Source organism: Paroedura picta, chromosome 17, assembly GCF_049243985.1.
Source record: "Paroedura picta isolate Pp20150507F chromosome 17, Ppicta_v3.0, whole genome shotgun sequence".
NCBI classification, from domain to species: Eukaryota; Metazoa; Chordata; class Lepidosauria; order Squamata; family Gekkonidae; genus Paroedura; species Paroedura picta.
Window position 1 is genome coordinate 19,531,390 of NC_135385.1, and position 23,839 is coordinate 19,555,228.

At 49.4% G+C, this 23,839-nt stretch overlaps 1 protein-coding gene across 1 annotated transcript in view; it reads left to right on the top strand.

The window, feature by feature from the left end:
• Positions 1 to 23,839, top strand: part of CCNF (cyclin F) — a 56,149-nt gene that overhangs the window by 12,714 nt on the left and 19,596 nt on the right. Inside the window, exon 2 of the mRNA XM_077316531.1 lies at positions 20,202 to 20,389. The gene's annotated coding sequence lies outside the window, so the exon portion shown is untranslated. The remainder of the gene's footprint in view (positions 1 to 20,201; positions 20,390 to 23,839) is intronic.

A 23,839-nucleotide genomic window follows, 5' to 3' on the forward strand; every position in this document is an offset into this window, starting at 1 on the left:
CTGTGTTGAGCAGGGGGTTGGACTAGATGGCCTGTATGGCCCCTTCCAACTCTATGATTCTGTGATTCTATGAACACAAAAAGATGCGGCTCTTACATGGTTTCTTCTCCCTGGTCCCCCAAGTTTTCTAAGAACATCCAGGATGAATACACACAAGGGTGAAAGAGATGAATCCCTTCTCCCTTCCCCCGCGTGGCCCTGACCCAACTTGGGCCCCAAGTGGTTGTGGTTTCTATTTCGGAAACCTTGGGAAGATCCACACAGAAACCTCTGAGAGTCTCATTCGGTTAAAAAAAAACAACCCTCCGAATCCAAATCTGCAGGCTTGGAGGGCAGGGGGGGCAAAGCAAAAGATACAGCTAGAACACCAGCAAACTAGGATTGGTACAATCTTACGCAAGCCCAACCATGGTTTCACCGACTGACCCTAGTTACAGAGTAACCGCGGTTTTATGTTGTGTGTGAACTGAGCCATTCCAACTGTTTCAAGGCATGTGCCTCCTCCAACCACATCTGAAGCTGGTTGGAGGGTGAGTGGGGTGGGTATTTGCTGTGAGGTCCTATTCAGGGTTTGTTGTTGTTGTTAGGTGCGAAGTCGTGTCCGACCCATCGCGACCCCCTGGACAATGATCCTCCAGGCCTTCCTGTCCTCCACCATTCCCCGGAGTCCATTTAAGTTTGCACCGACTGCTTCAGTGACTCCATCCAGCCACCTCATTCTCTGTCGTCCCCTTCTTCTTTTGCCCTCAAGCGCTCCCAGCATGAGGCTCTTCTCCAGGGAGTCCTTCCTTCTCATGAGGTGGCCAAAGGATTTGAGTTTCATCTTCAGGATCTGGCCTTCTAAAGAGCAGTCAGGGTTGATCTCCTCTAGGACTGATCTCCTCTAGGACTAGGACTATTCAGGGTTACTCCCACCAAAGCCCACCAGAGACCAAACCTTCCTTGGGTTTTGCAACTCATCCCCCCGAATTCCCTTTCCCCCAGCTAGATTTGGAAACTGGAAGGGACCGCTGTTAAACACAGGATTCGCTGGCCTAGATGTATGTTTGATTCGATCCAGTGGGAGACTTATTAAATCCACAACACCTCCTATTGATCTCCCGGGTCCCAAACCGCATTGATTTCAATTAGATTCGTGCTCGCCTGACCGTCTCCGGCCTGGCGCCGTGTCTGTAACGAAGCCGTGTTTTTCATTCGGCGGAATTACTTCCTGTAGAATGCAAGGCGCTTGTGGCAAACGACATCCCGGGAGTTAATCCTCCGTCAGAGAATTAAAAGAAAATCGGTCTTGAATAAGGGTTTTGCTGGTTTGTTTTGGCCCTTCTACCATTTGAAATCCCTTTTTTTTTTTTTTGCGTTTCCTCCTCCCACTCAACGTCCAGTCTGCTATTTTTATTTTCCCCGGTGCTTTAATTCTGGGATCTTCGGCTGGGCTCGTCGTACGAGGATGCGTAATTATACAGGGAGAGAGGGCGGCTGAAGGGTTTTAAAGCTAAACTAGCATTACGTGGGATCGTGAATGGCACTCTCTGCGGGGCACCTTTAACCAGCCACAGTCGTGAGAGAGTCAGGCTGATTGTCGCTCTGGAAAGCCCTCGAGGCGTCTGTGCAATAGCCACTTAGACCTAAAGCTGTTTTTCTGGCCGACTCTGCATCCCTTTGCTGTGGCTTTTTTCCTTTGGTTTTTTGTTCGCTGCTTACGGTGCTAATGCAGAATCCTCACATCCCAAGACGGGCTTGGAAGTGCCCTGCAATTCCTCCATCAGGAGCACTCTTGATGAAATTTAGGTGGTTTATTGCAACAGAAATAAGCAGGGATTGCCTGGGGACCGAGCCCTAGGAGGAAAGGCTGAGGGACTTGGGGATGTCCAACCTGGAGAAGTGGAGTTTGAGAGGGGAACAGGATGGTTCTCTTGGTGTATTTGAAAGGTGGTCAGTTGGAGGTGGGCAGGGAGCAGTTCCTGCTGGCTGCAGAGGAGAGGACACGCAGTAATGGGTTCAAACTACGTGGAGAACTATATCGGCTAGTCAAGGGGAAGGATTTCACAGCAAGAGTGGTTCCACAGTGGAATGGGCTGCCTAAGGGGGTGGGGAGCTCCCCCTCACTGACAGTCTTCAAGCAGCAGCTGGACAGATACTGATCCTGGATGCTTTAGGTTGATCCTGCATTGAGCAGGGGTTGGACTAGATGGCCTGCATGGCCCCTTCCAATTCTAGGATTCTAAAAGCTCAAAAAGCCAAGGGTGAACTAGCTCCACCCCTGCTCCCATTTCAGTCGTTCTGTTTATTCAAGGAAGTCAGCTTAGCGCAAAGGCTATTAGGCAAAATAATATAACAGGAATTGGAATAGACAAGAAAAGGGAACTTTGTGCTCTTTGGAGGAAAGTAAATGTGGAATACATCATTTAGAAGATCACATTTAAATTACAATCACCACAGACTCACTGCGTGTTTAACTAATCGTTGAATTAACGGTAGTGACTCGGATTTTTAGTGCAACGAAGATACATTTGGCAACTGCCCGGGAGTGATTTTCATTTCCAGAGAGAAGATTAAGAAGAAGAGTTGGTTTTTTTCCTCTCCTATTTCTTACTACTCAAAGGAGTCTCAAAGTGGCAGATGATCGCCTTCTTTTCCTCTCCCCGTAACAGCCACCCTGCGAGGTAGGTGAGGCCGAGAGAGCTCAGAGAGAACTGGGACTGTCCCAAGGTCACTCAGCAGGGCTCCCCACAACAGACACCCTGTGAGGTAGGTGGGTCTGAGAGCTCTAAGAGAACTGCTGTGAGAGAACAGCTCTAAGAGAACTGTGAGTGGCCCAAGGCCACCCAGCAGGCTTCAGCTGCCTCAAAGTGGCTTCCAGTCCTCTTCCCTTCCTCTCCCCACAACAGACACCCTGTGAGGGAGGTGGGTCTCAGAGAGCATTAAGAGAACTGCTGTGAGAACATCTCTAAAAGAACTATGACTGGCCTAAGGCCACCCAGCAGGCTTCCGCTGTCTCAGAATGGCTGGCAGTCCTTTTCCCTTCCTCTCCCCACAACAGACACCCTGTGAGGTAGGTGGGTCTGAGAGAGCTCTAGGAGAACTGTGAGAGAACAGCTCTAAGAGAGCTGTGACCGATGCAAGGTCGCCCAGCAGGCTGCATCTCAAGGAGTGGAGAATCAAACCAGGTTCTCCACATTAGAGCCTACTGCTCTTAACCACGACACCAAACAGGCTTTCCAGATTTGATGCCACTGCTCTTAACCACTACACCATGCTGGTTCTCAAGTAAGTGATCCTCTCCAAGCAGTTGGGGAAACCCGAATCGATATTAACTATTAGCCAGTATTAACTAGCTCTTCCAACAGCGTTCCGCTAGACCAGGCCAGGCAGCCTTTCAGATCTGCAGCCGGCAAGGCGGTAATCCTGAGCCTTCATAATCAGAAAGTGACGTCGAGGCGCTAAGATCTGCTTGTACGGTCGGTATTCCACAAGCGTCAGTCAAGCTATTGGGTTTCTAGCACGGACCTCATCAAAGAAGTCCTCTGTTCCGGTTTCCCATTCCAGAGGCCTCTTCCCTTCACCCTGGAGAGAACCACAGCAGGTGCTTCTGAAGGAGCAGGTTGTTAGCGGCCCGGGCAGGGCGGAAAGTTCAGTCACCCTGCATGGCCCCAATGGCATTTCAACGCCAGCCCTGGCTGCAGTCCGGATTTATAGACGATTTAGACTTGTGGTTGAGAAGAGGTTTTTCGGAGCTTAGCGACGGAGTGATGGATGGCATGGTCAAACCTGAAGACCTTGCGGTAACGGGAGTCGGATCCAGAGGCCCTTCCTGCTTTCTGCAACTTCCTGCACGCGTGGAAGATGATAAGTGAAGACCCATGTAGCCCTTTTAGAACAGCAGAGCCAAATGAGGACCATTCAGATGTACCTCTCCTGGGTCGAGCTCTGGAAGCAACTAACTGCAGCAAAACCTAGCTGTGAGCACAGGACTGATTGGCGTATGCCTGTGACGTCCTCAAGAAACCTCCATTGTGATGCTTGGAGTCTTTTTTTGTTAACTAAATGAGCATTTAACCAGATTGGTGTTTCTTTGTGAAGGCTTGTTCCCTGTATACAGACTCCCAATTGCCCAGGCCTTAGTTTGAAAAATGCTATTCATTAAGCTGTCCTAGGAGTGTGTGAGTGTGTGTGTTGGGGGTGATTTCTAACTGTTTTGGTGCAAGGTTGGGGGTCATACGACTGCTGTGGTGCTCCCCCTTCCAGTTGGATGCGTCCAGTGTAAAGGGCACCCAGGGCTGGGAAGGGTGGAGGAGGGAGCTCTGAACCGGCGTCATCTGTCCAAAGTGGACGATAAAAATAGGACAAAGCAAGGGTCTTAAATCAGACTGCTCTTTGCAAAATGTCATGGTCAAAGGAGGCTGGAGGGAGGCCAAAGGCCAGAAGTGAAGGACGGCTTTCCATCAGGGCTTCCTTGCGGGGTAGGGGCAGGGGGAGGGAAAGGGAGCAGAGGAAGAGCATGCAAAGGCCAAGGAACAAGCTGGGCCCTGGGAGTTATTCCTTTCGCAGGATCTGGAATCCAGGAAGCTCCTTTCCTTCTGACGCGAGCCATGACTAGGCAGGAGATCAGGAGACCTTGTGGATTTTCCGGCTACATGCCAGTCCTCAGCGGCGGAACTATCGTGTGACCTTTCTTAGGGCCGGCTGGTCAGATCTTATCGGGCACAGAGCATCATGAAACTGCAGTGGGATGTCCACTGTTTACCCCCCTGCTCTGTAACTGGGTAGCGAGGTTTTTCAGAAGTATTTTCTGCTTATTTGTTTTGTTATTCAGTTTATACCCTGCCCTCCCCCGGAGGCTCAAGGCAGCTGGCAAAGGGTTAAACATGTACCAATCGGACGTTAAATGTCAGGTTTCGAAATGAGAAATTAAACATAAAAGAAGTTGTTTTCTTGCCGCATGGAGGAATCATAGATTTATTCAGGTGGCATTTCGTTGGACGGGTCAGAGACTGGGAAGCCGACATCTATGAAGTCGTTTCTAGGCCTCGACCATAGGCCTGGCGGAACAGCTAGGTCTCGCAGGCCCGGCGGAACTGCTTCATATCCCGCAGGGCTCTGATCTCATTCGGTGGAGCGTTCCGCCACACTGGTAGACGCCAACGCTACTTCGTTATAATGTTGCTAGGAAAGATGAAGGCGGGAGGATACAAGGAAGAGGCAAACTGCCCAGCGGCCAGTATCATTCAGTCTGATCAACACCTGATTCCTGGTCAGACAGGGACGGTCTGTTTTTGGTGCAGGCCAAAAGCCGAAAAGGAACAAAGGCTCAACAATGCGCATGGGAGGCTACAGTCCTTAAACTCATTCTGCTGTTTAAGAAAACAACAGCTTTCGTGTCCCGGTTTAGAACATATTTTCCAGTAATCCAAGACTGTCCCTCAGCTATGTTTCAAACGAGCTCTAAATAAACACTGCGCGTTAAACCAAACAGAAGGCGGTTCTGATTTCTTCTCCCCCTACCCGAATTGTGATCTTTGATATTTAACAGCAAAGGGCCCATTTGCCTTTCTCAAATCTAGGCAACCCAAGCCAATTACCCCTGAGCATTTAATCACTTCTTGCTGCAAGGGCTGATTGTAAGTGAAATGGTCCTTAACTCTGCAGCGGAGGTGAAAAGCACAATTTTTTCCAAAGCGGGGGGGTGGGAGTGAACTCTCAGCACAGCAAGCCAGAATTTTATTATCGCTCCTGTTCCGCAGGTCGAAGAGGGAGCTGGACCGATTCTGCTGGTGACTCACCCTCGGCCTAACTAAGCACTTCAATAACTTCAGAAAGACGCCCGTTTTGCAGTGCTGAGTGAGTTTCCTTCCCCGGTATCCCCGATGCCTCAAACCACAGATGGATGCTTTTCATTAAGAGGGTTCCAATGAGAAGGCCATCAGAATGGGTGTGTGTGTGTTATTAGTTGCGACTCGGTTCCCACGCTCACAGCCCTTCTATTGTTGAGCCCCTCCTCGTCATCTCCGAGGGCAGATGGTTGCAATTTTCGGCAAGGATGCCTTCCGCAAGCTATAGGTAGGGAAATGTTGTCTTTCGTTCTGGAAGGGCCTTCCTGGAGCACTGCTGGGCAAATTAACGTAGGGCGTCTTCCGATGTTTTTCCTGGTCCACAGCTCTGCTTCCCAAACATGCTCTGTACAATCAGTTTCTTGAAGCCTGAAGAATCTCTCTGAGGTTTCAGGGGATTCTCAGCTCAGAATCCAAGGGGAGGAGTTCTAACTAACAGAGTTAGAGGGAAAGGCTATTGTACATATGCCAAGCATTTAGGATTTCTTCCCCAGTCAGCCACTGGACCCTGGGACCTTGGCTATAGCAATGGGATCAAATAGGGAAATGGATAGCAGGTTCATGGGAAAGGGTGATAGGACGCAGCTTGCTGGATTCAGGACCGAGGATAGCAACCGAGCGGCTTGAGACGTTGCCCCGGTAAAAAGTGCCGGATCCTCAAACACTGGCGCAGCCAAAGTGTTGCCTTCTTCACAGCAGTCGTTTAAAGGGCCAGCTGTCCTGGTTTGGAGCTGCGCTTTCTCAGGGTCTTGATTAGATTGCTGAAAGCCCTTGGTTTACCTCCAGGCCTGACACACGGCCCAAGCATGTCAGGAGAACATCAGAAGGCAACTTGTTCATGGTATTGGTGGAAATGATAATACAGTCATCTCCAGTGGCCTCAGATTGGCTTCTCCCACCCGCTAGCTTATTTGTATTTATTGTAAAAACGCATTGCTGGAAGAGCCTATAGACTGGTTTATCGTTAGTCTCCTATATGGTTGCTCTCCAGAACGGGAGTTTCCCAAGGCCATGTCCGGTACCAACTTGTGGCATCCCCAGCAACATGATTTCCAGGAAATGACGCAAATTACAGATGATTTAGGCTGTCCCTGCACTGAGCAGGGGGTTGGACTAGAAGGCCTCTATGCGGCTTCCAACTCTAGGATTCTAAGACCTCGAGAACAAGCACCTGCATAACCATGAACATGGGATCCTGATCTGTGAACGGCCCTGGCCACCGATCCGTTTTGGAGACGGGCAAAACGCTATATCACAGTGCACTGTGGAATGGCACATGAGCAACGCACTGCAGAAGCTTCCCCGATAATTTTTTGCCTCCAAAGAAACTCTCCTGAGCTAAAATTAGTCTGTGGGTGTACCTGAGCCATTGGGTGCTTATTGTTTAACCAGCAGCTCAAGCGTGAAGTGCAATTTTTAAAATCCACCCCCTCCTCCGAAACCTTGGAAAGCAGCCCGGCTTGGCTGAAAGACTCTCCTATAAACCGGGGAACAAATCTTGTTTGACGAAAACAACGTTCTGGACTTTGCACGGTTTTATTGCCTGTTTACACCCGTGGATCACTTCCCTGCAAGCTGAAGAAGTGCCCCAGCTGTGGGAGAGGGGGGGGGGATAAGGACCGAGGCAGTGATGTGACCTTACAAGCATTTCGGCTGTCAAAATTAAACTGCGCATTTCAATATATGGGAAGAAACACGGCAGGGAAACCAAGGAAGGGTCAGCCCTTTCTGAGCTCGGATTCTGCCCGAATCTGATTCCCTGTCAGAGAGGACCAGCCAACCCCTCCACAGCAGGCTGAAATTCAGAGCTTGCACTGTGAAGAAAGGAGCATGAAGAAAGGAGCTAGAGAGCATCCAGCTCTCATTGCCGCAAGAGTGGGTGGGAGGAAAGCTTTGAGAACACGCAGGCTGCCGCTGGGAAAGGCCAGACGGGGGTCCAGCAATAGAGAGGATCATCTGCTCTCCAGATGAGCAGGAAACGGGGGAGGGATGCCCTGGAAAAAATCTTGCCGGTTCCCAAATGCCAGAACTAAGTTTACAGGGGCCAGTGTCGGGTTTTGCGTGTGTGTGGAAGGGGCGCCAACCTTAAACAATGCTGGGAAAAAAGGAAAGAGAAATATTTCCTACTTTCTGGGAGCCATCTGGGCGGCACGGTGCCCGGGGCCCCTCCTGGCCTGCTGTGGTGTGGCAGAACAGCGGGATGATCCTGATGCAATTTTTGAGGCACCCCAAAGGCAAAATACAGCAGGGACAGCGGGAGGCGGAAAAGCCAAGCCGTAACATGTTTATGCCACACGAGAGTCTAGCGCATAGGATTGTCATGCCACGTGGGGAAAGGTTCGTATGGAAAAAACAGATGGATTTAATCCCTACCAAGCAATGACGAGATCTGTGAGTCCAGAAACCCCAATTAAGACCAAATGCAGCCGTGGCTGTCAGGGAGTTGGACCGGTCTCCGTGGAAATTTTGTTGGGAGCCAAACTAAAAATGAACCTTAGCAGTCTGTGCAAAACCAGGTATGAATACAGGATCAGGCAGATGCATTAACATTTGCTACAGCCTCAGTCTTCTAAGAATCATAGAATCATTGAGTTGGAAGGGACCTCCTGGGTCATCTAGTCCAACCCCCTGTGGAATGCAGGAAATTCACAACTACCTACCCGTCACAGTGGCCCGAATTCTACGCCCAGGTGGTGCCTCCCCTCAAAACCAGAACACCTGGCCAGTCTGGACTGGAGAAATTCACCTCCCAACCCCAAAATGGCTATCAGCATTTCCCTGGGCAGGCCAGAAAGGGCCACAGGAACCAAGCATGGATACAATCCCTTCTGCCCACCCACTCACCATCTGCCCAAGTTCACAGAATCTGCCTCTCTGTCAGATGGCTCTCCAGCCTCTGTTTAGAAATTTCCAAAGATGGAGAACCCACCACCTCCTGAGGAAGCCTGTTCCACTGAGAAAACACTTTGACTGTCAGGAACTTCTTCCTATTGAGACAGAATTTAGAATCATAGAATCATAGAGTTGGAAGGGACCTCCTGGGTCATCTAGTCCAACCCCCCCGCACAATGCAGGACACTCACCACCCTATGTATGTTTTCTCATCCAGCTCCTGCATGCTACAAAACCCAAAAATGATATACTAAAAATTCAAAATTCAAGCACCTTTAATGGCATATAAAGACAGCGTCTAAATAGAAATAATTAATTAATAATAGTAATTACATAATCTAAGATAAAACAAATAGGCCAAGAGAGCCCTGATAAAACAAATAGGCTAAGGGGTGGGTGGAAGGGAGGGGCTCTCCACCTCCTCACCCTGAGTGCCGTGCTCACTCAGCTTTTAAGGAGGTAATTTCATCTCTGACAGATTCGACACCCAGATAAACGACTGCTGTTTTCTCCTCCTCGTAAAGGATGATCGATGATTAGCGCTTCTGTCCCTTGTGCTAATTGCAAGATGAGGAGTTGAAAATCATGGATCAAAAAAGGCGGGGGGGGGGGGGGAGACAAAGAGAGAGAGACAGAGAGAGACAGAAAGAGAAAGAGACAGAAACAGAGAGACAGAGAGAAACAGACAGAGAAAGAGAAAAAGAGAGACAGAGAGAAACAGACAGACAGAAAGAGAAAGAGACAGAGAAAGGGAGACACAGAGAAACAGAAAGAGAGAGAGAGACAGAGAGAAACAGAGAGTGTGACAGAGAAAGAGAGAGACAAACAAACAGAGAGACAGAGAGAGAGAGACAGAGACAGAGAGAGAGAGGTGGTTCTTATAGAGGCGGCTTCCTCTGTTCTTTCAAGGTCTGCAGCGGGCAGAAGATATTAGGTGGAGAAGAGGTTAAGTGCCCTGATATAATTAGGAGGAGCTTTTTGCGTTCTGCAGTACAGCTTGTTAAATGGAGCATCTGTCTCCGTGGCCTGCTTCAAGCCACGCCGAGACCTTGTCAAAGAACACTGCCAAATGTTCACAGACAGGCAAAAATGTGCAGTTGAATCACTAAAAACAGGCTGGGTTGCTCCCCCCCAAAAAAACGCTCAAACCTGGAAAAGCATTGATTTAAACTTTGGTCCCCGGGTGGCATAAAGTTCTGCATGCCTCAAAGGCTGAACATGAGTCAGTGCACCAGTTCTGCTGGACTGGCAGGAGCTCTCCGGCGTAGTTTCGGGAAACCCTCGGGTTTCTTGATGGCCCCGGAAGGGCTTCCCGAATGGGTGGGAGTTAATTGATTTTTTCAATCCGTTTATTAAATTTGCTAAATTCATTGGGTGACCTGACCGTCTATGATCTTGTTGACCTGCCCCCCCCCGTCCCAAAATGGCCCGTGATGGGCCTGGAGGGGGTGGGGAGAAGAGAGGCCCTGGGTGGGCAAGTCCACAGCTGCGGTTCCCATATTCCGCATGATTGTGCCGCTTCCAGGGTTTCTTGAGGCCTGAAGAATGTTTCAAGGGTTAAAAAGCAGAGAAAGGTTCACAGTGTGAAATAGCATTTCAGGGGTAATGGGCATTACAGTGCTGTTTTTATTCTCTCTGTGTCCTTCCTCTTTCTCAGTGTATTGTTGAAGATTACTCCTTGTCTCCTGTACTACTACTACTAGTAGTAGTAGTAGTAGTAGTACTAGTAGTAGTAGTAGTAGTAGTTGTTGTTGTTGTTGTTGTTGTTGTTGTTGTTGCATTTATTACCCACCACTCTCGGCAAAGCCGGCTCGTGGTGGGTTACAAAATAAATCAGTATAAACCCCTACAACCCCCATTTCCACTAAAACCAACAATTAAACTACGACCAACAATGGGCGGCAACCAACCCACCCACCTTGCTGGAAAAATCAGGGAGAGGATGACCACCACCTATGGTGGGGTACTCCTCCTTTGGGTCCCATAGATTTTCTCTTTGCCCTTGGGCTGTATATGTGGCTCTGCCTTCCACAGCGGCTGTTTTGTGGCTGTTTTGTGGTTGGCTCAGCCTCCCACAGTGGCTGTTTTGTGATTGGCTCTGCCTCCCACAGTGGCTGTTTTGTGATTGGCTGTGCCACCACAGTGGCAGTTTTGTGATTGGCTCAGCCACCCACAGTGGCTATTTTGTGATTGGCTGTGCCACCACAGTGGCTGTTTTGTGATTGGCTCTGCCTCCCACAGTGGCTATTTTGTGATTGGCTCAGCCTCTCACAGTGATTGGCTCAGCCTCTCACAGTGGCTATTTTGTGATTGGCTCAGCCACCCACAGGGGCTATTTTGTGATTGGCTCAGCCTCTCACAGTGGCTCTTTTGTGATTGGCTCATCCCCCACAGTGGCTCTTTTGTGATTGGCTCTGCCTCCCACAGCAGCTGTTCTGTGGTTGTGTCGACCACCCTGTGCCAGAATTCCAAAGTGTGACCATGGTTAGCGACCCGCTCTAAGGTCTTGGGAAGGGCTCGTGGGAGTTGTAGTCCCTGGCAATCTGGGGAATCACTCTTTGGCCACCCATGCCGTAGACCTTCCGACGCTGTTTCAAGAATTCCACAGTTCCAAGCCCACCTCTTCCTCCTACAACTGCTACCAATCCGCCTAACCCACTGGGTCCCAGTAAGAGTTGAGCTGAGGTTCTTTTACAGTTCCGTCATTCTCTAATACTATTGTCGTTATCATCTTAAGGTTATTGTTGTTGCAATTGTATTGCTGTTATCACATGTTGTCACCATGTTATCTGTATCTTTCTCCTGTTTCCTGTAAGCCGCCCCGAGCCTTCGGGGAGGGTGGTATATAAATATAAATATAAATATAAATATAAATATAAATATAAATATAAATATAAATATAAATATAAATATAAATATAAATATAAATATAAATATAAATATAAATATAAATATAAATATAAATATAAATATAAATATAAATATAAATATAAATATAAATATAAATATAATAAATTCTGGTGAGCAACATGAAAGAGCTGTGGTCCACATTATGGGCAAGAGCTAATTCTGGGGGGCTCTTTTTCCAAACATGCCCATGGGACCCCATTCTGGGCAGCTCTTCTTTAGCCTTTGCTAAGCAAACAGTAACATAGGATTGCTTTGGAAACAAAGAGCCACATACATGTTCTGTTCAGTTCAGATCTTCATGATGGTCATAGATCAGCATGGGCAAAATCAACCAGTTAGAAAGCAGCGGACAAAAAGCATAAAACAGCTAAAAGCTTTAAATAGCTAAACACATGAAACTTACATATCAGGTCATTTTATTGGCCTTTCTAGTTGAATGTCATTGATACCGATATGAGTTGTGGTTTGTCAGGGGGAGGTGCTTAGAAGGCGAGGAGAAAGCATCCGTGGGTTTTAGACGATAAATGAAACTGGATTTCCTGTAGCCATCTAAAATGCCCGTTATCTTCCGCGCGGAAAGATATTCTCAAGCTCATCACCTCTTTTATACTCTGAATTATAGTTATAGAACAGGGGTAGTCAAACTGCGGCCCTCCAGATGTCCATGGACTACAATTCCCAGGAGCCCCCTGCCAGCGGCCCTCCAGATGTCCATGGACTACAATTCCCAGGAGCCCCCTGCCAGCATTCGCTGGCAGGGGGCTCCTGGGAATTGTAGTCCATGGACATCTGGAGGGCCGCAGTTTGACTACCCCTGTTATAGAAGATGAAGTCACGGCAGCGGCTGGCGATGCACGGCCTCATAGCGTTGGTTTCTCTATACATCCTTTGCAACTGGTCTTATTAAAAATCAGTCTGGAGAACAGAGCTCCCAAAAATAGAAAAAAAATATTACAGATCTAAAATCACCGGCACATCCTGTCTTGTGTCTAATTAGGGTGCTAAAGCAGTCACAAAGCTTTGGAGAGCAGACAAAAGCATGACATCTTTTTACTGGAAATAGGACAATCCTCCATCCAAGGTGGAACAGTTCTAGCGTCTTGAAGGTGGGTTCGCTCCCTGCTTTATACATGAACCAGATATCCATGTGACCAAGTGCAGGTGAATCCCACTGCCATGTTCAGTTTCTGTCTCAGATAGAAAAGAATTACAGTGGTGGAAAATGGTGTCAAGTCACAACAAACTTACTGCAATTCCATAGGGCAGGGGAGGTCAAAGGGTGCCTCTCCAGATGTCCACGGACTGCAATTCCCATGAGCCCCTGCTGGTCATCAGGGGCTCATGGGAATTGTAGTCCATGGATATCTGGAGTGCCGCTGTTTGGTCACTCCTGCCGTACGGTTTTCAAGGCAAGAGACTCACTGAGATGGTTTGTGTCTGCCTGCCTCCTATTCTGATATTGAGCAATGAATTCTGGACTCCTTGATAGTCTAATCAGAGCTGACTCAGCTTGGCTTCCCAGATCAGACTCGGAGAAAATTTAAAAAATTAGAAAAGGCAGCTGCCAGGCCCAATAATGAACAACAGCCCCTGATCCTCTTCAGCAAGGCACGACAGCAATAATAAGGGAATGCCAGGTATCCCTGTCGTGTCCTTCGAAGGATGCCCCACTCGTTTCTTGTCTCGCCTTCCACGTTGGAATCCTTCCAGGCAGTCTGCATTTCGGGAAAGGGGAACGGGATCGCTATCCGTGATCCAGCATGCTTGACATGTCAAGAAACGGCTCTGCGGGAGGCCCGGAACCTTGCCGAAGGATCGGGGAGAACTATTAGACCTGTTAAAATCCACCTCCCACATCTGTTCCGCTATATAATTCTGGGAAGGCCTTGGAGGAGGAGCTGGTCTCATGGCTTAAGTGCTACTCAGGGTTTAACACCCACTCGGGGCGGCTGTCCCGCCCCTGAGTGCCTCCTCCAGCAGCCAGCCAATCGCCTTCCGTCCCCCACCCCTGACCACCCCTCCTCCTTTCACTTCCCTCCGAGGCTCGGAGGCTGCAGATCCCTGCCGGGTGAGAGAGCTGCCGGTGAGTTCCCTAACAGCTGCCTGCAGCCTTTCCAGGTCCTGGAGGGAGGGAGAGGCCGTCCGCAGAGTTCTCCCCCCCACCCCCAATATCTAGCGCCTATTGTTTTCCTGAATGCAACGAACTTGGCCCCTAGTTTTTAATAAAAACATTGTTTCAAGGGACGTGGAAGAGTCCCCCGTGAGTGGGGCGGAATGCAAAGTTCCCCAGCTGTGTCGTGCCGCCCCTGCCCCACAACTGCGCTCACTTCCTCTTCCTCTAGAGTCGCTTCCATCTCGCCACTGTGGGGCCTTTTCATTTCTTTCTCTTTTTCCCCCTGCAAAGCTAATGACCAAAACCTTCCACAGAATCACTGGGAAATAATTGGGAAAGATGAGGCTGTCTTCGGTACAGCTGGAGAGAACCAGCAAGCGTGAAAAATAATGGAAGCGGTTTTTGAGGCGCAATTACCATCCAGGCTGCTATAGTAACCCGTCGTTTGAAGAGTCTGACCTCCTTTGCACTGTCAGAGCCTCAGTCTGTAGCTTTCCATTTCCCCCCCATCCCCGTCCTGTCTGCCTTGCGGGGGGTCTCGGGGGGGACGGTTTAGGCCACAAGTTGCTCCGAAATCGACAACTGACTTCACGGTTTTTAAGCAACTCAACTCCCTTAACCATCTGGGATGGAGAGCACAGAGGAGTCTCTTGTGAGGACTGTGCGTGAACTATTTATACGGAACTTGCTGGCCTTAAAATGCAGCTTCTCCTTCCCTTCCCTTTCCATGGCCTCTGTGACATCACAGCAGCTAAGCCAATGGCATTCCCAGGAGCAATGACACCTTTGCTTACCAAGGGCCACTGCGATATAGTGGCTGCTGAGTGTGAACTATTAATATGGAACTTGCTGGCCTTAAAATGCACCTTCCCTTCCCGCTCCATGGCCTCTGTGACATCACAGCAGCTAAGCCAATGGCATTCCCAGGAGCGATGACACCTTTGCTTACCAAGGGCCACTGCAATATAGTGGCTGCTGAGTGTGAACTATTAATATGGAACTTGCTGGCCTTAAAATGCACCTTCTCCTTCCCTTCCCTCTCCACGGCCTCTGTGACATCACAGCAGCTAAGCCAATGGCATTCCCAGGAGCGATGACACCTTTGCTTACCAAGAGCCACTGTGACATAGTCACTGCTAGATTGCACTTTGGCGCATGGACTATTAACTTCCCTGCATTATATCCATATTTGACCTCACCGGATTGAAACAATTCCTGCTCTTTAAAAAACAACATTTCGCTTATAGCCCCCTTGGTTCTAAAGCCACGTCTTTCAACATGTTGGTTTCCCTTTCTTTATAGAAGACGCGGATGAAAAACTAGGAAAACTGCCTGCATTCCTCTGAGTTTTGCCAAACCGCGGCAATAAAATTAAAATGCTTTTTCATCCTCCCGTCACTTCCAGTAAGAGTCACTCGAGTGGTTACCTGCAGCAGCAAGAACTCGTGTGTCTTCAAATGCAAGGGCTTTTTAAAAGGGATACCAGATCCTCAAGGCTGTTTTTGTTATGTGCTAAATTCTGCAGATTGATTTCCTCCATGGATCTGCATGCGTCAAATGAGCCTTGGGAATGGATCGACACTTCTCCCAATAGTAATTTGATACAATCTGTGAAAAATTGATTTAATCGAGCCACAATGAGATCTGAACCGCTAATGTACTCAGGCGTTCCCAAGATACATTAATCACGAGCAAATCTTCAGAAGTCGTCCCAGGCTGACGTAAATATCAAGCAAAACATGAAATAAGGTTTGGGGAACCTATTTTTGAAGAAGAAGAAGAAGAAGAAGAAGAAGAGGAAGAGGAAGAGGAAGAGGAAGAGGAGGAAGAAGAAGAAGAGGAGGAGGAAGAAGAAGAAGAAGAGGAAGAAGAAGAAGAGGAAGAAGAAGTGGAAGAAGAACTAGAAGAAGAAGAGGAAGAGGAAGAAGAAGTGGAAGAAGAACTAGAAGAAGAAGAGGAAGAAGAAGAAGAAGAAGATTTCTACAGGACGTGGCCCACTCTATGTGGATTTTGGGTGTTGCTTTTTGACCTTGGCCCTTCCTGGTGGAAGACTGTCTTGATCAGTTCCACAGGCCTTGCAAGACAGAGCTTCCGCCAGGGGCTACGGCCGAGGCCCAAGAAGTGGTCCACTGGAAATGAAGGGAAGATCTGCTCTGAGAACTTTGACACCACCCTCCCACCCAATTTAAATTAACTCGTGCCAACCGAGACGGGAAATTGTTTCTCTGACGATTGCGGTACAGCCTGTGTTGTCACCTGCCCTGAGCTGCACAAGAAGGGCGGGCTATAAAAAAATATAAATACAATTCCAGACAGATTGTTTCCATTCAATCAAAAATGATTACGTGACTTCAAAGCAGCAACTTGGAGGGCTGGTGCAGGAGCATCCAACAACTTGGAGGGCCTGTGCCCATCCCTACTTCTAAAACAACATCCCCACGAGCGATTGAGCATCTGGTCACCCCTGGCAACTGCTACAACCTACCTTCCCGCACAAGGTGCACCAAGCGATTAGGGGCACAATATTGTAAACAGATTCATATCATGAATAGGCCTCCAGAGCCAAATTCCTGAGCCAGAGAATCCAGCCTCGTGCCGGTTGGGTTGGATCTTTTTCATCTCCCTCCTGGGATGAAGACATATGAATATCCTGACTGCCGCAAGAGAGAGAGAGAATATATTGCTTTTTCAAAAATTGGAGAAACAGCAGGATGTGGAGGGTGACGATTGGAGGCAGAGAACGGGCAGCTATCGGGGGAAAGATTAGAGATCCTGGCACGGACAGTCATCCAGTTTTGGGGCTGGGGACCCTGAGCAGATGCCAGTCCGAAGCTCTTTAATCTCTTGGGGAGGCAGAATTAGAAGGGAAAAGGCAGTCCCGCAGGCGTGTCCCCCTTGGCTTATTTTTCGCCACAAAAGGCTCCTGCATCTCCGGACGGCTCCTGAAATGATCGTCTTTACGAAGCATGGGAAGAGCATTCAAAGAAGGAAAAACTGAAGTCGGTCTGAAAACAGCCAAGATAGAAGCCCAAATCCATTAGTCCGTCTGTCGAAAACTGGCTCGCGCTATTGCAAAGCAGCAGGATCCGGCCAAGAATTCCCTAACAGGTCATTAGAAATGGGGGAGAGAAGGCCAGAATGAAATGTTTCCTTTGGAACACACAGCAATTGGCACGAAGTCTCCTTTCTTGCTGGTCTTTCTGCCTGCCTTTTCTTGCTTCCAAGAGATTGCCAATGGGAACAGTTAATGGGGGGGGGGGAGTGTGCAGCGTGTAAGTAAAACAATTAGCGGGTTCTTTGCATGTTCTTTGCGCTTCTCGGAGATAATGGAGTGTAGCGCGGGCTGTGATCGGTGGGAAATAGCCGTTGGGAAGCTAGGGAATAGACAATTTTGTAAAACGGCTTCCAGATAATTGTTTAACTCATCCGTCTGAGAGCGTCGGGCCCCTGCAGCAAGACGCCAGCCGCTGAATTCGGCAGTGTGATGTTTGTGCGCCCGCCCCCCATCTCTTTGTTGGAATCAGGTGCTGGCTGGCTGGCTGGGGGGGTCTGTCACCCAGGTGGGTGCTGTATCGGCGGGGTGACGTGATGGAGGTTCTGGGTGCGAGGTGCGTGCAGGTGAGCTACGTTCTTCTGTTCCTGGTCCGAGCCGGCCTGGGAGACGCTGCGGAAGGGTCCCAACTTCTCCCTGAGGCAAAGGGAGATGAAACCTCCCTGGATCATGGCAGTCATTCGGCCATCTAAGCAGAATGATGCAAGTGGCCTTAGAATGGTGTGTTTAGGAGGCCGCTGTTAGCGTTGTAAATACGTGCATCCGTTTAGCTGTTTCATGCCCGAGTTTTTTTGCGTCGAAAAAAGAGACTCAAAAGTACGTGGACTGAATAAAAGAGTCAAGGTGATGCAGTGGTTAGAGTATCAAATTAGGATCTTCAAGAGCAGGGTTCAAATCCCCACACCGCCATGATAGCTTGCGGTGTGACCTTGGTGCTGCTGTGTAATCTCAGCCTAACCGACCACACAGGGTCCTTGGAGATTAAATAAGTGCGACGATTCCCCAAAGAAAGATCTTTTGTCCTGCGAGGAATGGTTGCGCCCTCCCCATTTTATCCTCCCCAAAATCCTAGAAGGTAGGTTAAGGAGAGAGAGAGAGAGAGACTGGCTCAAGGTCCTCCAGTGGGCATCCTTGGGTCAGTCACAGTCCTGATAGGATTGTTCTCACAGAGCAGTTCTCTCTGAGCCCAAGGAGCAGAAGAGAAGGCGACAGTAAGCCGCTCTGAGGCTCCTTCAGGCAGTGAAAAGCAGGGGATTCAAAAACAGCTCTTCTTCTTCTTCCTCTTCTTCTTCTTCTTCTTCGTCTTCTTCTTCTTCGTCGTCTTCTTCTTCTTCTTCCTCTTCTTCTTCTTCTTCTTCTTCTTCTTCTTCTTCTTCTTCTTCTTCTTCATGGCAGGGTATACACTGCTCCACGCTGACGGTACAGCCCTAATCAGAATTGCACCCTTCTCAGCCCGCGCTCCAGCTCTTCCTCGGGAACGGAATGGAAGCGTCATTAGGCCTGGGATTTCGGCAACGCAGTCGAGTCGGCCCCGGTTGATAATTAGCCAGGAAAGCACCTCCGTGCCCGCCGAATGCCGTCTTTGCAAAATGCTAATTGGATTGCGTCTGCCTGGTCTGTCCGTCTGTCTAGCTATTATCCTCGCGCACTTCAGCCCCAGACGTCTTTCTGTCATGTCGTAATGAACAACATCGTTCTTCGGCTCTGACAGTCGCGTAAACGGCCCCGGGGCGTCCTGCCCGACCATCTATCCCCTTGCCACGATGGCCTCCGCCAGAGAGAGTAGAAGGATCCCTCCCGGGCGGTTGTGTTTCCATCTGTTATGACTCACCGGGGAGAACTGCTGCAGGCAGATCAAGGCAGCGAGGCCAGCTGCGTGGCGGGCAGGGGGAACAGACGGCAAGGCCCAGGTGTCTGTCGAGCCGGAACTCTGCCTCATTTGCGCTGGCCTCTTTCCCTACTGCCCAGAGCTGACGAGAGACGAAGGGCCAGTCCAGGGGTTAGCATTCCCCCCTATTCGTTCCCCCGTCCATGCCTACTAGGCACACCTGTCTCAGCTTTTCACAGAATCACAGAATCATAGAGTTGGAGGGGACCATAGAGGACATCTAGTCCAACCCCCTGCTCAACGCAGGATCATAGAATCCTAGAATCCTAGAGCTGGAAGGGGCCACACAGGCCATCTAGTCCAACCCCTTGCTCAACACAGGATCAGCCCTAAGCATCCTAAAGCATCCAAGAAAAGTGTGTCTCCAACCTTTGCTTGAAGACTGCCAGTGTAAGAGGTCTCTGTGTAAGAGGTTTCTAGAGCTCGTGGGCTTTGGCTTAGTGTTTTATGGAATCACTAGGAATAAAGCCCATTTTAAAGGGGAATAAAATGGGCGCTAGGGCGGGCGGGAGAAGGCTGCGTAGCCCCCCCCCCCCCCCCACCGGCAGGTCTTCCGGAGGCTTCTCCCGGCTGCTGGAGCGTCCTGGCTGGGGAGGGCCGGTGAGGCTTCTGCTGGCCCCGGGCGCTCCTTTGCTCCCTGGAGAAGAGCCTCATGCTGGGAGCGATCGAGGGCAAAAGAAGAAGGGGACGACAGAGAATGAGGTGGCTGGATGGAGTCCCTGAAGCAGTCGGTGCAAACTTAAATGGACTCCGGGGAATGGGAGAGGACAGGAAGGCCTGGAGGATCATTGTCCAGGGGGCCGCGATGGGTAGGACACGACTTTGCACCAAACAACAACAACAATGCTCATCTCAGCAGGCGGTTGGCCCTAAGGTGAGTTTGTGGCTTCGTTGACGATCCGTGTCCGTCTTCTGTGGCACTGCGGAAGGGATACGCCCCCTCCCGGGCTCGCAAGACGGCAATCGTGCAGATGCTCCTAACCGAAATGGGCATTCCCCGATCTTGCCAAGGTGGCTATTAATAAAACGACTCTAGACTCCTCCACGGAGGAAGAAGTAATAACAGAGCGAACATATTGGAGGCTGTGCAATGTTTACCTACAGCTGTCATGCGGCTCCCAATGTTTCTTTCCAAACATTCGATTCCTCAATTACCTGCAAATAAACCTCTCTGGGTATGTTGACTGTTTTTAACTCCATGGCTCACTAATCATACATAGCTGTCGTCGAGTTCAAGGTGGCGTTCTGTGTTTATTCCAAGACGCTAATTCTCCTGCTGAGAAGAAGGAAAAATAATCAAAGACCTAGAAACCTGGGGTCTGCCCCGGAAGTACTTGCATGGCTTTTTTCTCTTTGTAGAACTCATAAGCAAGGGCTTTCCTGGTCCCATGCGTCCTTTAAAGACTTTTTGGGAAATGACCTGCCTTGGTGAGGCAGAAGGAGGTTGAAAAGACAGTCGGGATGCTTCTGACCCCGGTGAAACGGCACAAAAACTAACCTATTTCTCCATCTCCCCAGGGGTGTAGGCAGCCAGCCGGCCTCTGTGGTAGTGCTGCCGCATGCCCAGATTTTCAAAGAATTCCAAAGCAATCAACGGGAAGATCAGGAATTTCTGCATCACTGTCAGAAACGGCTATATAAGCTTCTCAGCAAGCCAAATTTCTCTCTCGGATCCGGCGTCTACGCACCGTTGGCATTAGAAATGTGTAAGTTGAACGAGAACGGTTATTTTCAGCTCGCGTACGTCGTTCTAATGAGCACCTTTCTTCAGATGAATGCTTTCTTGCCTTTACACGGTCTGTGCTTCCCGCTGTGCTCAGAGTCGTAGAAACTAAAGGGAGATTTGTGTTTTGTTTTCAGGATCAATTTGGCATGCTGCAGGGGATGGTTCTTTTCAGATGCCCACACAGAATGGGGGGAGATCGTGAATGAGCCGAGGCGGGGAGGTCAAATGGCTGGAACGTTCCCACTTCTTAGAGGGTGGGAGAACCAGCTGGGAAAATTGGGGGGGGGGGACTTAAAATGATCGCCCCCCCCCCCCCGGTTGGCCTAATCTCAGAAGCTAAGCAGGGCCAGGCCTGGATCAGTGTTTGGATGGGAGACCTCGACGGAAGTCCAGGGTCACGTGTGGTGAACCATTCCTGAATGTCTCTTGCCCAGGGAACTCTATAGCAGTGGGTACTAAACAGTGGCTCTCCAGATGCTCATGGACTACAACTCCCATGAATCCCTGCCAGCATGGCCAATTGGCAGGGGCCCGTGGGAATTGTAGTCCATTTTGATCACCCTGCTCTATGTTGGTGGCCACTTGACCACCGTTTCCGGCGACATCAGAAACGATCCGGATTCCAAACAGAAATGTGAACAATTTCACGGTGGCGCAACTCAAACAGCTAGCTGGGCCAGAAAGAGATTTAATGGGAGCTAAGCCGGCCATGTTGTGAAAGTATGCCATCACCCATGATGCCTTGAGGCAAACTGCAGGCTCGGTGTGTACTTAGTTCACCTTGCAAGGAAGGACGGGGCTTAACTCTTGGGCTTCCACTCCGTTTCGGCATTCAAAGCCCCGGCTTCTTGCTTGGTTGGTGAACACTTGAAAGAGGAAAAGATAGCCATCTGACGGAGAGGCTGATTCTGTGAAGGCTCAAGGGGGTGGCAGGTGACAGTGGATGAGCAAGAGGGTTGTGAGTGTCCTGCATAGTGCAGGGGGTTGGACTAGATGACCCAGGATGTCCCTTCCAGCTCTATGATTCTAGGATTCTATCCTAGGTTTCTATGCCTGAGCGCCATAACCTGTTTCTTGTGGAGCTGCCCTGACATTGCTAAACTGGCACTCTGCTCAGAGTGGCAGCCAGTGAAGCCCAGCTGCGTCAACAAGCATAGGGGAGCTGCATGTATTCATCTGCACGGAAATGCAAATGTATTTATTTCTCTGTTTTCCCTCTCATTCTCTGTAGGGATTTCTATTCCCTCTGCTGTGTGTGTGTGTGTATGTGTGTGTGGGGAGGGGGGGGGTCCATGCTCAGCACAGGTGACACAAAGTTTTAAAATTCGAATCCCAGGTTCACAACCATGCACACACAGAGCTCGGGCAGAATATGAATCATAGAATTATAGAGTTGGAAGGGGCCACACAGGCCATAGAATCATAGAGTTGGAAGGGGCCATAGAGGCTATCTAGTCCAACCCCCTGCTCAACGCAGGATTAGCCCTAATATGGCACCCTAGTCAACCAAATCTGCCCCCTCTCAAATGAAATTCAGACGCACGTTGAAATTTCCCCGCTCCGCTCCTCCTTCTAGAACGTTCCCCCCTGAATTCAGTTCTCCACGGCTGGCACTTCCCAACTCCCTGTCTGCTCTTTTGGGTGTGTACGAAGCCATTAAGTTCCCTTCATCCTAAGAAATAACTTGATTTTTCTCCCCTCGAATGGTTACTCATGCTGAGTAATATGAATACGCTTATAGTTCCTCTAAAGATGATTACCTTTTTTTTTTTTAGCTGAGATGAGCCAAGAATCGTATAATTTCCCTCCCTTAAAATGCCAGTTTTTGTATCTGCGTGTGTGCATTACTTTCCCCCCCTCCTTGCAAGTTACAAGGTGGTGGAGAAAATCGCTGCAGTTACATGTGAATTGTATGCCCCCTGGCGGTAACTTCATGGCAGTTCTGTCCATTCAAGTGGGTCGCCGGGTTGATCTGAAGCAGCACAACAAAATTCGAATCGGACAGGACCTTTAAGACCAACCAAGATTTATTCCAGGCGTGAGCTTTTGTGTGAATGCACACTTGCACACGTTCTTGCAGGACAAAGTGTGCATGCACACGAAAGCTCGAGCCTGGAATAAATCTTTGTCGGTGTTAGAGGTACCACTGGACTCAAATTGGGGAGGTTCTATTAGGTAATTTAGTTGAGCAACAGACGACAGGGTAGACACATGGGAACTTGGGGTCCACAGCTGTAGCCAGATTCCCTTGTGAGAAGCGAGATGGTCACACTTCCAGGAGGGGCATCAAAGAATTAAATGGGGAGGGGGGAACGGTGGTTTTTCAACTAGCAAATTCTGCAGTCTTGTACTCTGGAAGTGGAAGATGCTCTCAAGGTGGAATGAACTTGTAGGGACGTTGCCAGTGGCAGGGGCTCATGGGAATTGTAGTCCACAGACATCTGGAGAGCCACAGTTTGGGCACCCCTGCGTGAACAGAGATGGTTTGCTGTCAGCTACCTCTTGGATGTCCTTGCCGGTCTTCCATCTAAGTCAGGGGAAGTCAAACTGCGGCCCTCCAGATGTCCATGGACTACAATTCCCAGGAGCCCCCTGCCAGCGAACGCTGGCAGGGGGCTCCTGGGAATTGTAGTCCATGGACATCTGGAGGGCCGCAGTTTGACTACCCCTGATCTAAGTATTCACCAGGTTTTTAATGAAGATTGCATTTTATCGTGTGCTATTTCATCCCACGATGTATGGATTTTAAAATGTCAGCCACCCCAGGCTAACAGGATGGAAATACAAATAAAACATGTACATATTGGTTGGTTGGTTTACAATCCTTCGGTCAGCAGACTTTCTCCTTCACTGAGTCTGCTCCTAGGGGTTACCGAGTCGCTGAATGAGGAAGATGCAGCCCATGAAAAGAATCCAAAGCTCTTTTTGTAAAAAAAAAAAAAAAAGAGTCTGTGTGTGCTGCAGAACAGGAGAGGGTCAGGATACAGCTGCAAAAGGTGTAAAAATAAAACAAGCCGAGCCCAGGAAGGGCTGGGACCTAAGGAGAGAGGACCATCTCGTGTCTGCTAGGGTTCTTGCACGCATTGCAGTGGTGCAGCGAGGAAGCCTGCAATCTGATGAACATGTGAATTCATGCGTATGTTGGAACTTTTATGCAGTCTGAAATGGCAGGCGGGGTGGACTTATCGGTGACGTCACAGGCACTGTCCACTAGGTGGCTGCAGTGGTAACGAACAATTCCACAGGGCATCTTCAAATGCTCTCAGCCGTGGCCGTGAATACGAGGGGTTTTCCTCTTTGCCAGCAGCCAAGCAACTGCAAGAACACTACAGAAGTCTTTCTCCAGTGAACGGGAAAGGCAAAAAACGAACCGTCATGTTCTTAAGTGCCTCCCATTTTTCTCCATATGGCTTGCACATTATGAGCATTT